Source organism: Momordica charantia, assembly GCF_013281855.1.
Source record: "Momordica charantia cultivar OHB3-1 chromosome 3 unlocalized genomic scaffold, Mcharantia_2.0 BLBB01000003.1, whole genome shotgun sequence".
NCBI classification, from domain to species: domain Eukaryota; kingdom Viridiplantae; phylum Streptophyta; class Magnoliopsida; order Cucurbitales; family Cucurbitaceae; genus Momordica; species Momordica charantia.
The window spans coordinates 6,462,780-6,476,249 of NW_028275161.1; the positions used below are offsets into that span (position 1 = coordinate 6,462,780).

Genomic DNA, 13,470 nt, shown 5'->3' on the forward strand with positions numbered 1-13,470 from the left:
TGTATATCAGGGTATATCAAATATATACCTCGTATATCAGGAGTATATCAAATATATACCCAGTATGTCAAATATATACCTAGTACATATACTGTCCCGGTTACACTAAAATAACCTTGGATGTTTAGTTTATTGAATTTTGGACAATGCAATGCTATGAATTCAACAACAAATTTATTGAATAAAACTTTATTGAATATACATTTGTTTTTACAAAATACAAACTATGAGTTTAGGGCAACACACCCAACAGATTTAAACCTCCGACTTTTTTAGTTGATGATATATATGTTTTAACTAATTGAATTATGCTCATTTTGACACCATTGGGGCCAACTTAATAAATTAACTAATAAATTTTCATGATTAATGTTTCATATTAATTAATTAAAATTATAATTAGCCAGTCTGGAGACATACCTAAATTATTGTATAGAAGTTGTTCGAGGGTAAAAATGTAATGCCCGACTTATTGAGCTCAACTATAATATACCCAAATTATTTGGAAGCCTACATATAGTCTATATATAGGCTGACGCTGAATGATCTTACCCAACCATTTGCAATTGCCCGATTAATTATAGAATGGCCTAACAAACTTTAGTCGTTGACCCACAATCACTCTTTCTAATAAATAGGCATTCATTTATGTATGTAGTCATGTAACTCTAATTCCTCAGGTTGAGGACTATAGGTTAAATCCATACTAACTTGAGTGTTAGAGTGTTTGTTCTCTTGGTGTATATTTCTCCTTGCATAAGGGTTCAGATTTGGGTATAACCATATTTGACTCGGTCTGTGAAATTTAACGTAAAGTCATATAGCTTAGCCTAGCTTAAAATTGCAGATGAAGAATCCCAACCATCCAATAACTTCTATCACTCGTCGTGCTCATAATGTGAAATATTCAACCCCTGTTGAGCATGAAATTGTTGTTAGCATTAGGGCTAAGATGCAAGTGATGAAAGCACATGTGGATGCAATGTAACGCCCCAAGAATTTCCCCATTTCCAAACAGGGACCGTTACTAAGACTGCCTACAATTTCCACATAAACAAAAGAATTATCTTCACAACAATACTAAGCAATAAAGCTACCACGCTTCTCCTGCGCTACTCTGATTTTCAACACTCACGAGAGCTTGAACAATTAGAACAACAACACTAAAATTTAAGAGAAACTCACATCCTATACGGATAAACCATTTAATACCGACTTTCACAATAACCAAACCCTTCAAGGAAACCTTTACTTACTATAAACCATCCACTAAATGAATATTAACATCTCGAATGGCAATGAAGCAAAACTAATTCAAGTACAAACAACTTAAACAAATGTATTCATAAATATCCTGAGTAGGTTACAATCCCTATTTCAAGAAGCTAACAAATTAATGCTCTAAAAAGAATGATGAATCGGCAACCTTACAACATCCTTTAGACAATAAAACTAAACAAACCAACCACTAACAACTCAACTACAAGATTAAATAGCCACACTACCCTAACTAAAAGAAATTGATTGCACACAGCATAGCTAATGGTCTTTCCGATCAAGCCTCCTCCTCGCCATCACCATCTCAAGAGCTAGCTCGATACCTGCAAACTGGAGGAAAAAAAAAGATGGATGAGTACAACCACAGTACTCAGTAAGCAGCCCTGATCTGAAGGGTCATGCTTATTAAAGAATCAACACACACACATCATGCTCAACCAAATCATGAAACATTCATAGTCATGCTTTTCATCACATTATGCATCCAAACATAGACACATTCTATAAAATTCGGTGACAACCACAAGCAGGAACACATTAACTACCAACCTCTAGTCTCTCTAACATCTCAAGTACCTCTACGCTTATCACAACTATCCTAGCCTTCCACAGTTAACTCCTTTGAGTAGAGTCGGCCCTTGACCATTTTTACCCAGAGCCCCGACACTGCTGCATCGGCCCTCGACCATTTTTACCCGAGACCCCGATGACTTCAACATCTATTGGCCCTTGACCATATTTTACCCAAGGCCCCAATAGCCTTCCTTCCAAAGGACTCTTCGTATCGACCCTCGACCGTTTTTACCCGAGGCCTCAATACTCAATTAGTGACGTATCAGCCCCCGACCATTTATACCCGAGGCCCTGACACTCACTCATTCATTTCCTCCAAGAATCCAACTATCACCAGAGTCTTACTAAATGCTTTCTTAAGCCATTACCCCTGCATCTTTTGACTCACAAATACAATTCAGAATGCTTCCACAACATAAACAACATTCTAATAAATGAAATAATAAACCAGTCATGCTCTTACAATATAACTTTTCTTAACAACGGCTCCACAATGAGTTTCGTCGCAACAAAGTATAACCAAACAAATTTTAAACCATTGGAGTCCGACATAGTTCACCAAAAACACTTAATATCCAGCATCAATATTCAATAAGCATTACTAAGTATAATAACACACAAGGCACGCCGAACAACTCATGCATATTCAGACAACAAATATTTCCACAGCAACACTCGACAGTTTAGCAAAGCAGAAACCTCACCATTTTCACCGACATATATCCAACACTACCCCAAGTATACCGATTAACACAACGAGAGTTATTTAGCACAATGACGTAACAAAATTAATATTTAACGCCACAAAACCAGCACATTAGACACCGTTTAACATACATTAACGCACGCACACGCCCCTTGTCTACTTACTTTGTTATGTCTCAAAACTCCCACAAGAGTCCTACTTGCTACTACGACATGCCTCATGCATCAACAATCTGATAACAGTCCAACATGCGATACTCCAAAATGATCATATGTAAAAAACCAATCAATTTAAAATAGTCCAGCATGATCCAATAGCTTCAACAGGCATCGTTCACAAAAAAGGCACAACCAACAACTTAACCAAAATATAATTGATAGATACCCAGCATACATCAAACGCAACCGACTTCTCATAAATATTCAATATGCTTTCGAAACAACAGATTATAGTACCGGTATACAAATTTCATCATGAAAACCAATTAGAACATAACCACAATTCAATCATAGTCATCCAAGATTAATTGGCTACAATTTATTCACACAACCACATAATTTTCCCAATATATATCAATAGTTTTATCAACAATGACGTTTACTAAAAGATAACAACGACAAGCAACATGCAAATATCACACATGGGCACACGAGCAAACAACCATATCATATCAGCACACAACAACCAATCCCTCCAGTAAGAAACTACTTACAACAAAGTCCCAAAGCGCTACTAAGCTCGTCGAAGGGTTCCTAAATCCAAAAGCAAACCAACTTGATTAGAGTTCATGTTAGAAACACTTAGTTTGCATCGAAAGTAAGTTTAGATGATCCGTTACCTATTATCTCACCATAAAACCTCTTGGGTAAGGAGTTGGTCGACGCCGAGGAGGTTTGAGCTCCCACAACCGAGTTCGAAAGGCCTTAGACTTGCTGGCCTAAGCAGAAAGCCGATGGATAATGCTGATTTGAGTCTGAACACGAGTGGGTCGACGTCAAATCAAAGCAGAAAGGGGTGGGTAATTCAAATCTAGCTTGAATGGGTGCGGGTAAGCACTGAATATCTCCAGAATGAAGAAAAACGCCACAAAAATGCTGCTGAAATGTCGCTGCCACTACAAATCGTCGGAACTGACGCGAGCCGTGCAAAACCACGGTCAAAAAGGTTGCGCCGCTGCTGGAAAGCCATGGGTTCATTGGGTCTGAAGCCAAACTCGTCAGATTTGCTCGCACCTTGTCAGATCTATGTTCGAAAACATGAAGGCGCCGTCGGAGAACATGAAACGCGAGGCCTACTGGGCATCACTAGAGAAATGCTCGATCTGGGCGTTCGTGGTTTGAAGTGGTGCCACCGCCGACTGTTCGACATGCCTTTTTCGCTGCAAGCCTCGCCGGAAGAATGTGGAGCCGAAGGAATCGCTGACTCGTCGAGGATGTGGGTCGCTGCACCACCGTGGGTCTCGTCGGAGGAGGACGTCGCCAACATGGAAGGGAAAATAGGGGGGCGGCTACAAGATTGGGGAAGAAGAATAAGAAGAACAAGATGGGGCTAGGGTTATTTTGTTTTAATCCCCTTTTCTTTAACTTGTTTTAAAATCTAAAAGCCCAAGCCCTCATTCTTGAAGGTGGCCCAACTAAATAAAACAATGACCCAAAACAATAAGCCCAATAATTATAGTTTAAAAATCAAATAAAACCCATAACCCTAAACAAAATAGTTAACTTAAACTCTAAAACCCAAGAATAATAATTCAAAGAAAAGTAGAATTTATGAAGGAAAATCCTAAAGCCCCTGAATTTAAGATTTAACTAAAAATCTCCTACACAGGTTAAATTATATTGATCCAATGAAATTAAACTTAATTCTAAATTAGCCAAAAATTAGAATTTCAAAGTTAGAAGATCCAAGAATTAAAGTTATCAACTTAGGGACAAGTCCAAAGACACTATTTAACTCTAAAAAGACGAGTCGGAGAACGCGGGGCGTTACATGCAATGACTCATGTGATCGATGATGTGGGCCTTCAAATCAATTGACCCGAGCTATCCATAATTGGGAAGCTAAAAGGGGCTAAGTTAGAGTCGATGAGGATGAAACCTCTTAAGAGCACCAATCAAACTTTATGTTGACTATAATCAAACTCGATCCAATGTGTCGTACTGGCAATGATCGTAAGAATCCCCATCTTTAAGTGGATTTGCAGGACGAGTTGAACACCATGTCATAGCAAGCCGTTAAATAGAGGACCTATATGCTATTGGCCATGACTAACCCTTGTTAAAATTACAATTACATTGGAACACTAGATAAATTTCATTTCTTTTAATTATTCTTAGTATTAAAAGTTTTAATGTAAAAAATAATTCATATTTAAATTTTACAAACAATGATTAAAATGTACATTGTTTAAAAAGTACCGAGACCAAATATAGTAGCACATGAATGAAGAATGAATATTCTACAACTACTAGTGATGCAAAATTATATCGAGCTGCTGAGGTCGACCACGTGGCAATTGACCAAGCTCACGAGGTGCAAGCTCATGCAAGGTAGGACCTGAAAAAAGAAAGTAAACACTATGACGTTCAAATATGTCATTCTCAAAGTAAAATTTCATACCTGCGTAAGAGGAATGAAGATCCTTTTATAGGCGGAGTGAAAGGACACGTCCGTTGTGGCCGTTACGCAAGACGGCTAGATGTCGGGCCATAGATCGACAATGATTGAGGTCGGCGATGGATAAGCTTAATAGATCAAGCTTGGCCATAGGTGAGCTTAGGAGCTCAATAATAGCTGAGCTTAAAAGCTCGACAATAGGTGAGCTAAGGAGCTCGGCCATAGGTGGGCCAACGAGCTTGACCATATGTGGGCTTAGGAGCTCAACCATAGGTGGGCTTAGGAGCTCGGCCATAGGTGGGCTGATGAGCTTGGACATAGGTGGGCTAAGGAGCTCGACAATAGGTGGGCTAAGGAGCTCGACCATAGATGAGCTTAGGAGATCGGCAATACGTGAGCTAAGGAGCTCGGCCATAGGCGATCTTAGGAGCTCGTCGTACCTTGGCCATATCTCGTCATGTAGTATATCATATTTTTGTCTGCAACATTTCCCCCTACTTTGGTAAGTTAGGAAGCTAACTTACCAAATGACTGTTTCATAGGACATACTAATATGTGGTGAGATCTTAGAGAAGTTTGGTCATGCTCTATTGCCTGTATGGTATTGTCATTAAGACTTGAGCTAATTTTTAGAAGTTTTGACTCTAGGTGGCCCCGGTCTTCAAAGTTGATGTAATCTTGGTTAGTCATTCCTTGAAGATTTCGATATCTGATTGTGGTTCATTCTTTTTATTTTAAGTAAGTTTTGATGAGAGCTCATCTTTCATGTCGAGATGAGCTTCCTGGTGGGAGCTCATCCATTGGCCATTGTGATGAGCTATTTGATGAGGAGTTCATTATTGAGGTCAAAGTGATCTACATGAGAACTCATCGTTGGAGTTGAGGTGAGCTATCGGATAGTTATTCCTTGATGTAAAAATGAACGATTCCGATGAGAGCTCATTGTTGTTGCTGGGATGAGTTATTCCGATGAGAGTTCATCGTTAATGTCGATATGGACTACTCTGATCAGAGCTCATCATTTGTCTCAAGATGAGCTAATCTAATGAAAGCTCGTCGTTGGGGTAAAGGTAAGCTACTGGATAGGAGCTCATCGTTGTTGCCGAGATGAGTTACTCTGATAAGAGTTCATCATTGTTATCGAGATGAGCTGCTCTGATGGAGCTCATCGTTGGTGTCGATATGAGCTATTCTAATGACAGCTCATCGTTGATATCGAGATGAGCTACTCCGATGGGAGCTCATCCTTGGTGTCGAGATGAGCTATTCTAATGAAAGTTCATCGTTGATGTTGAGATGAGCTGCTCCGATAGGAGTTCATCGTTGGTGTCGATATAAGCTATTCTAATGACAGCTCATCGTTGATATCGAGATGAGCTACTCCGATGGGAGCTCATCGTTGATATCGAGATGAGATGCTCCGATGGGAGCTCATCGTTGGGGTTGAGGTGAGCTATCCCTTCACAAGCTATAGTATCTAGCCTTAGGAGATACATTCACCTTAATGGCATGTTGCTTGAGTTGGGAACTTTGAGAAGCTCGACCAAAGAGTTAGATTTAGAACTTGGAGAAATGTTACTTAAGTTTTGCGCTTTAGAGTTTGCACATGGAGCTTGGATTTTTTACATAAGTTGGATGCTGAGTTTGAGCTTGGAGCTTGGATGAACTTTAGCTAAGCTGTTTGTTTAGGATTTTGAAGTTGGATCTTTGTTTAAGTTGGGCGCTTAAGGTTTGACATTCGTACATTATGTTTTGGCGCCCCCATTTAATATAGGTCAACAACTCTTAGGTAGGGTGTTATGCTTGATGGAACATGATCTGATGATAAGAGTTCTTCCTCAAGGCAGAGTAGAGCTATATCGTGGTTCTTTTTAAGGTTGAGATGACCTGTCTTATGTGAGCTTATCGTTTTGACCGAAATGAGATGTCTGATGAGAACTCGCCTTAGTTGAGATGAGGTATCTGATAGAAACTTCTTCTTTAAGTGTGGGTGAGCTAACTGATGGATGTTCTCTCATTAGTTAGGAAGGCCTTGCAACCTTCCATCACTGAACCTCCATAATTGGAAAAGAAACCCCTACCTTCTCATTTAAAATATACTTATTTGGGTTTAAACGATATTTTGTCCGTTACCATTTCTTCATATTTGTCTAATGAACATGAATCTTTGCTGTTGCAGGTTTTATCACAGTACAAGAGGGCTATTGGATGGACCATAGCGGACATAAGAGGAATTAGCCCTACATTTTGCATGCACAAAATCATCCTGGACGAAGGTGCCACCAATTCTATCGAGTGCCAAAGGAGGCTTAACCCCAAAATGAAAGAAGTGGTCAAAAAGGAAATCATAAAATGGTTAGATGCTGGAGTGATCTACCCCATCTCGGATAGTAGTTATGTTAGCCTGGTTCAATCCATTCCCAAGAAGGGTGGTATGACGATGATTACAAACGACGACAGCGAATTGATCCCAACTAGAATGGTGTAACGACCCAGAATTTCGCACGCACTCCTAGGTCACGTTAACTACCCAACTAATTAAACTTAGCCCCAAATACGTCCTGTCAACTCCCTATGCAAACAAATATATGAAATCAAATTCCAATTCGCATCAAGTAAACGATAAATCAATCTCATAGAATATCATTCAACAACATTCGTGGACCACCTCACGAGGCAAGTCTAATATTCAAACTAGGCGAAACTCAATGAATGGAATAAAACTGAAATAGGCACCAATCCCGAAATGAAACTAACAACAAGGGGGAATCTCCCAATTATTCAAATACGAACAAAACGTTATTCGCCATAACATAAGGCCTTAACCAATGACTTAAGCTAAACATGAAGTAACTAAGCAGCCTATGGTCCTCGCTCGTCATGTCTCCTCCGTCCCATCACCATGGTCGCCCCCGAGTCCTTCACCTGAAACAATCATCGTAGAAAGGGGGTGAGTATATAAAATATACTCCGTAAGTAGCCCTCACCAACACACACACATATCATACTCAATTATCTCAAGAAACAATCGTAGTCATGCCTCTCAACACATTATACATTTAAACATAAACACATTCCATAAAATTTAGTGACAACCACAACCAGTAAACACGTTAACAACCAACCTCTAGTCTCCTTAACACCACAAATACCTCCACACTTATCTCAGCTATCGTAACTTCCCACAGTGATCTCCTTCGAATAGAGTCGGCCCCTGACCATTTATACCCAGAGCCCCGACATTGCTGCACCGGCCGTCAACCATTTATACACGAGGCCCCGATGACTTCACCATCTATTGGCCCTTGACCTTTTATACCCAAGGCCCCAATAGTTTTCCTTCCAAAGGACTCCTCGTATCGACCCTCGACCATTTATACCCGAGGCCTCGATACTCCATTAGTGACGTATCAGCCCTCGACCATTTATACCCGAAGCCCTGACACTCACACATTCATTTCCTCCAAAAATCCAACTCACACCAGAGTATTACTATACACTTTATTAAGCCACCACCCCTGCATCTTTCAACCCACAAATACAATTCAGCATGCCTCCACAACATAAACAGCTTTCTAATGGTGAGAAAATAACCCAATCATGCTTAATATCCAACATCATTATTTAACAAGCATTATCAAGTATAATAACTCACAAAACACGCCGAACAACTCATGCATATCCAGGCAACCAACATTACCACATCAATACTCAATAGTTTAGCAAGCAGAAATCTCACCATTTCATCGACAAACATCCAACACAACTTCAAGTATATCGATTAACATAACGAGAATTATTTTAGCACAATGACATAAAAGAATTTGCATAAATCGCTACAAAATCAGCACGTTAGAAACCATTTCGCATACATTAACGCACGCACACGCCTCTTGTCTACTTACACACAACTGCGCCCTTAAGTTTTTGCGTCGACCTCTCACCTAGGCACACAAAAACAGAAAATACAGCACATTACGTATGCTATTTAGCCATCAAAATCAACTCTAAAAGGGTTCGAACGACGCATTACCACCAAAATCGACTTCGTATAGATGTGGGTCACCTAGATCTAGCTCGCCAAGGTGTGGGTAGCCTAAATCGAGTTTCGAATGGATGTGGGTCACCGCCAACCGTCCTAAACACTGCTGTAATGCACAAATCTCGCTGCTTCGCCGCTGTAACAACCCGTTCGCCGTGCGCCGCCACAGATCTGACCCGTCGTCGTGTGCCGCCGCGAGGAGGAGCGGTGCTGGTTCGTTGCAGACCGCCGAGGAACGCGCCGCCGTTGCTGGGTATCGCCGAATCTGCTGCAGAACCCGCGCCTCTCGTCGGACTTGCGGTTCGCGGAGGAGCGCCGCGGCCTTGCACGCAGAAACGCCGAAGAACGAGTCGCGTAGCCTGCTGGAAGTCGCCGGAACCGAAGACGACGCTGTCGGAGCCGGGTCGCCGTCGAAGTCGCTTCACGTCGATTTGTTTCACGCCGCCGCCGCCGTGGGTGTCGTCGTTCCATTCAGAGTGGGCCGGATGTGCTGCCGGAAAATCAGAGATGGGGGCGGTGGGATTGGAAAAAAATGAAGAAGAAATCGGGGGAGGGGGGCGGCTGGGGTAGAAGAAAAAAGAAGAAGAAAGAAAAGGGTTTGGCTAGGGTCTTATTTTTATTTTATTTTGTTTTAAAACCAAATTACCTCAATGGAGGCCCAACAAATCCAAGCCCAAGAGAAAAGGAGTCCATTCCCCTTAAAACAAGACCCAACGTACGAAGTCCGGTAATTATTAGTTTAAATTGGAGTTTAGAGCCCGATAATAAAGATAAATTTAATTATCAATCAATTTAAAACAATTAAATGAAAAAAAAATCTCCTAATTCGAGACTAACTAACCTGATGGACTCGAGGCGTTACAAATGGTGACTGGTTGGAGAGTGGGTATGCACTACCGTAAGTTAAACAATGTAACTCGAAAAGACCATTTTCCATTACCCTTTATTGACCAAATGCTTGATCGTCTTTAAGGGAAAGAGTGCTATTGTTTCCTCGATGGCTATTCTGGTTTCTTTATTGACCAAGAAAATACCACGTTCACGTGCCTCTATGGGACATTTGCATTCGGAGGATGCCATTCGGTCTTTCTAAGGCTCCCGCTACCTTCCAGAGATGCATGACCGCTATTTTTTCAGACATGATAGAAAGCACGGTAGAGATTTTCATGGATGATTTTTCTGTGTTTGTTGAGTCGTTTGATGTTTGTTGAGAGAACTTAGAGAATGTTTTAAAAAGGTGTGAAGAGACTAACCTTGTGCTTAATTGAGAGAAGTGCCATTTTATGGTACGTGAAAGTATAGTCTTAGGTCGCAGAATTTCAAAAAAAGGAATTGAGGTCGATAGGGCTAAAGTAGATGTTATTGCTAAACTACCCCTCTACAACTGTAAAAGGTGTTAGAAGTTTCTTAGGACACGCGAGTTTCTAAGCCCTTGTGTCAGTTGTTGGAAGTGGATCGACCCTTTGTTTTTTATGAACATTGTTTGAAAGCTTTTGAGACACTTATGAATGCACGTAGCTCAGCACCTATCATAATTAAACAATATTGGAACTTGCCATTTGAACTAATGTGTGATGCAAGTGATTGTGCTGTAGGTTTGATGTTGGGTCAACGAAAAGGTAAAGTTCTTCATCCTGTTTATTATGCAAGTAAAACTTTAAATAGTAGTCAGTTGAACTATACTGTGACTGAGAAAGAACTTTTGGCTGTTGTTTTCGCATTTGTTGGGACTAAAGTGATAGTGTTTGCCGATAATTCTCACTTAAATACTTGTTTGCTAAAAAAGAAGCTAAGCCTAGGTTCATTAGATGGATCTTGTTGCTACAAGAGTTTGACTTATAGATAAAATATAGAAAAGGAACAGAAAACTAAATACCAGATCATCTATCTAGGCTAGAGTCCTCTTTGCAGCATGATAGTTGTGAGATTAAAGAGCATTTTGTGGATGAGTATCTTTTAGCTATTTATGAAGTCCCTTGGTATGCTGATTATGCGAACTATCTGGTGAGCAAAATAATTCCTAATGATTTGAGTAAGCACCAGATAAAGAAGTTCTTTCATGATATTAGGTTTTATGGATTGGATGAACCTTTCTTGTTTAAACTAGGACCTGACAATATTCTTCGCGGGTGTGTTGCTGAGCATGAACAGAAGGAGATTCTAGAGGCATGCCATAAATCACCATATGGTGGGCATTTTGCTGGACGTAAGACTACAGCAAAGGTCCTCCAAAGTGGTTTCTTTTGGCCGTCTCTAGATCGAGATGCTCATATATTCGCTCAAGGACATGACCACTGTCAACGATCATGTAACTTGATAAGGAAGCATGAGATGCCCTTGAACCCAATATTGGAAGTTGAACTGTTAGATGTTTGGGGCATCGACTTCATGGGTCCGTTCCCACCTTCGTTTGGTAAGAATTACATTCTCTTGGCTGTTGATTATGTCTCGAAATGGGTTGAGGCTTTGGCCACCCCTACTAACGATGCCAAGGTAGTTTATCTTTTCTTGCAAAAGTTTATTTTCACTAGGTATGGTATACCTAGATGCTTGATTAGTGATGAGGGTACACACTTTTTGAATAGGGCAGTAAGTAATTTGCTTAAAAAGTATAACTTTCACCATAAGATTGCTACTGCATATCACCCACAAACTAATGGCCTAGCGGAGGTATCAAATAGGGCAATATAGTCAATTTTAGAGAAGTCCGTGAATGTAACTAGGAAGAACTAGGCTATTAAACTTGATGATGCTTTTTGGGCATATAGAATTGCTTATAAAACTCCGTTAGGCATGTCCCCATATCGCATTGTTTTTTGTAAAGCATGTCATCTTCCGTTAGAATTAGAACATAGAGCATATTGGGCTACGCGGAAACAAAATTTTGATTATGTGGCTGCAGGTGAAGCGAGATTGCTCCAGTTACACGAGTTCAATGAATTTCGTCAGTTTTCTTATGAGAATGCCAAGATGTACAAAGAACAAATTAAAAAGTGGGATGATAAAAAGATAATGGACAATAATTTAGAACCTGGAAACTTAGTTTTGCTTTTTAACTCTAGATTAAAGTTGTTTCCAAGTAAGCATAAGTCTAAATTGTCGGGCCCATTCGTAGTTGAACATGTTTATCCACATGGAGCGGTGGATTTAAAGGGTTCCAAAGGTAATATCTTTAAGGTAAATGGGCATTGGGAAAAGAAATATTATGGTGGGTATATTAACAGAGGTAAAACCTCTGTAGTACTGAAAGACCCATGAGAAAACATAGAAACAGCCTCTCGAGTAGTCTCGGGGCGTTTTTATGTTAAATAATTTTTGTCTTTTTTTTACGAAATTTTTACAATTTCTTCAAGGCTTTTTTGTGTAGATTCCAAATCTAATTTTTGTTTTTGCATTTGAATTTTGCAGAATCAAGATCCGATCCTCGTCAAAATTGCGCCACGCACAATTTAAGAGACGAAATCTATTTTTTCCAATTATGGGTTAGGGCTTTCGTGGGCTTTATGTGGGTTATGTTTAAATGGGTTTTATGTTGTTTTAACATCAAAATGAGGCCCAAATTTAGACCCATGATGTTTTAAATATGTTTTAAAACATAAAACAAAAAGCCCTACGATTTGAAAACACCCCATTCATGATTTTTACCAAAATTTTCTCACTTGTTTTCAAATCTTCTCTCAAGAAATCTCAAAAAATCTCAAAGTCTCTCATCTTTCTCTTTTTCGGCACATTTAGGGTTTATTGGAGGGATTTTCGTTGTCGATCGTGAAGCAAAATCAAGAACCATGTAAGGTTCATCTTCCTCCGAGCCACACGACAAAGAGAAGGAGAAGAAGAGAGTGTTGTTGCCTCCACCAACCAAACTGGGTATGATTCCTCTTGAACCTCCTAGGATTTCTTATGAAAAACTAGTTTTTGATCATAGGGAATAAAGAAGAAAATATGAGGAAGCTATAAGAATGAACCCTAGGAGAAATCTATCCATAGGTGGTACAAATTCTGAAAAACTCAAAGAAAGTGAGTGCGGAGATCCAACTTGAGTTAAATAGCATGAGTATACGTCGTAGGATGAATCTTTCTCGAGATAACCCCGTTTCTGAGTCTTTATAACTGTCTATCCCTCCCCCTCTTTCCACTACTGTTGCTGTGCATGTTGAAGGTCAAGAACAGGTTAGTGGGAATTTAGAACACGACACGAAGCCCTTGGAGCATTCAAATTTGGCCACGGTCGAAATTCAATTCCAAATTGCGCCTG

The 13,470-nt window shown here is 40.0% G+C and overlaps 1 long non-coding RNA gene across 1 annotated transcript; it reads right to left on the bottom strand.

Moving 5' to 3' along the window:
• Positions 1-7,812: 7,812 nt before the first annotated feature.
• LOC148212246 (uncharacterized) lies at positions 7,813-9,742 on the bottom strand. The gene is made up of 3 exons (XR_015789932.1): positions 9,207-9,742; positions 9,079-9,117; positions 7,813-8,098 (listed from the first exon to the last, which is right to left on the bottom strand). It is a non-coding gene; the product is annotated as an uncharacterized LOC148212246 (long non-coding RNA).
• Between the last annotated feature and the right edge of the window lie 3,728 nt (positions 9,743-13,470).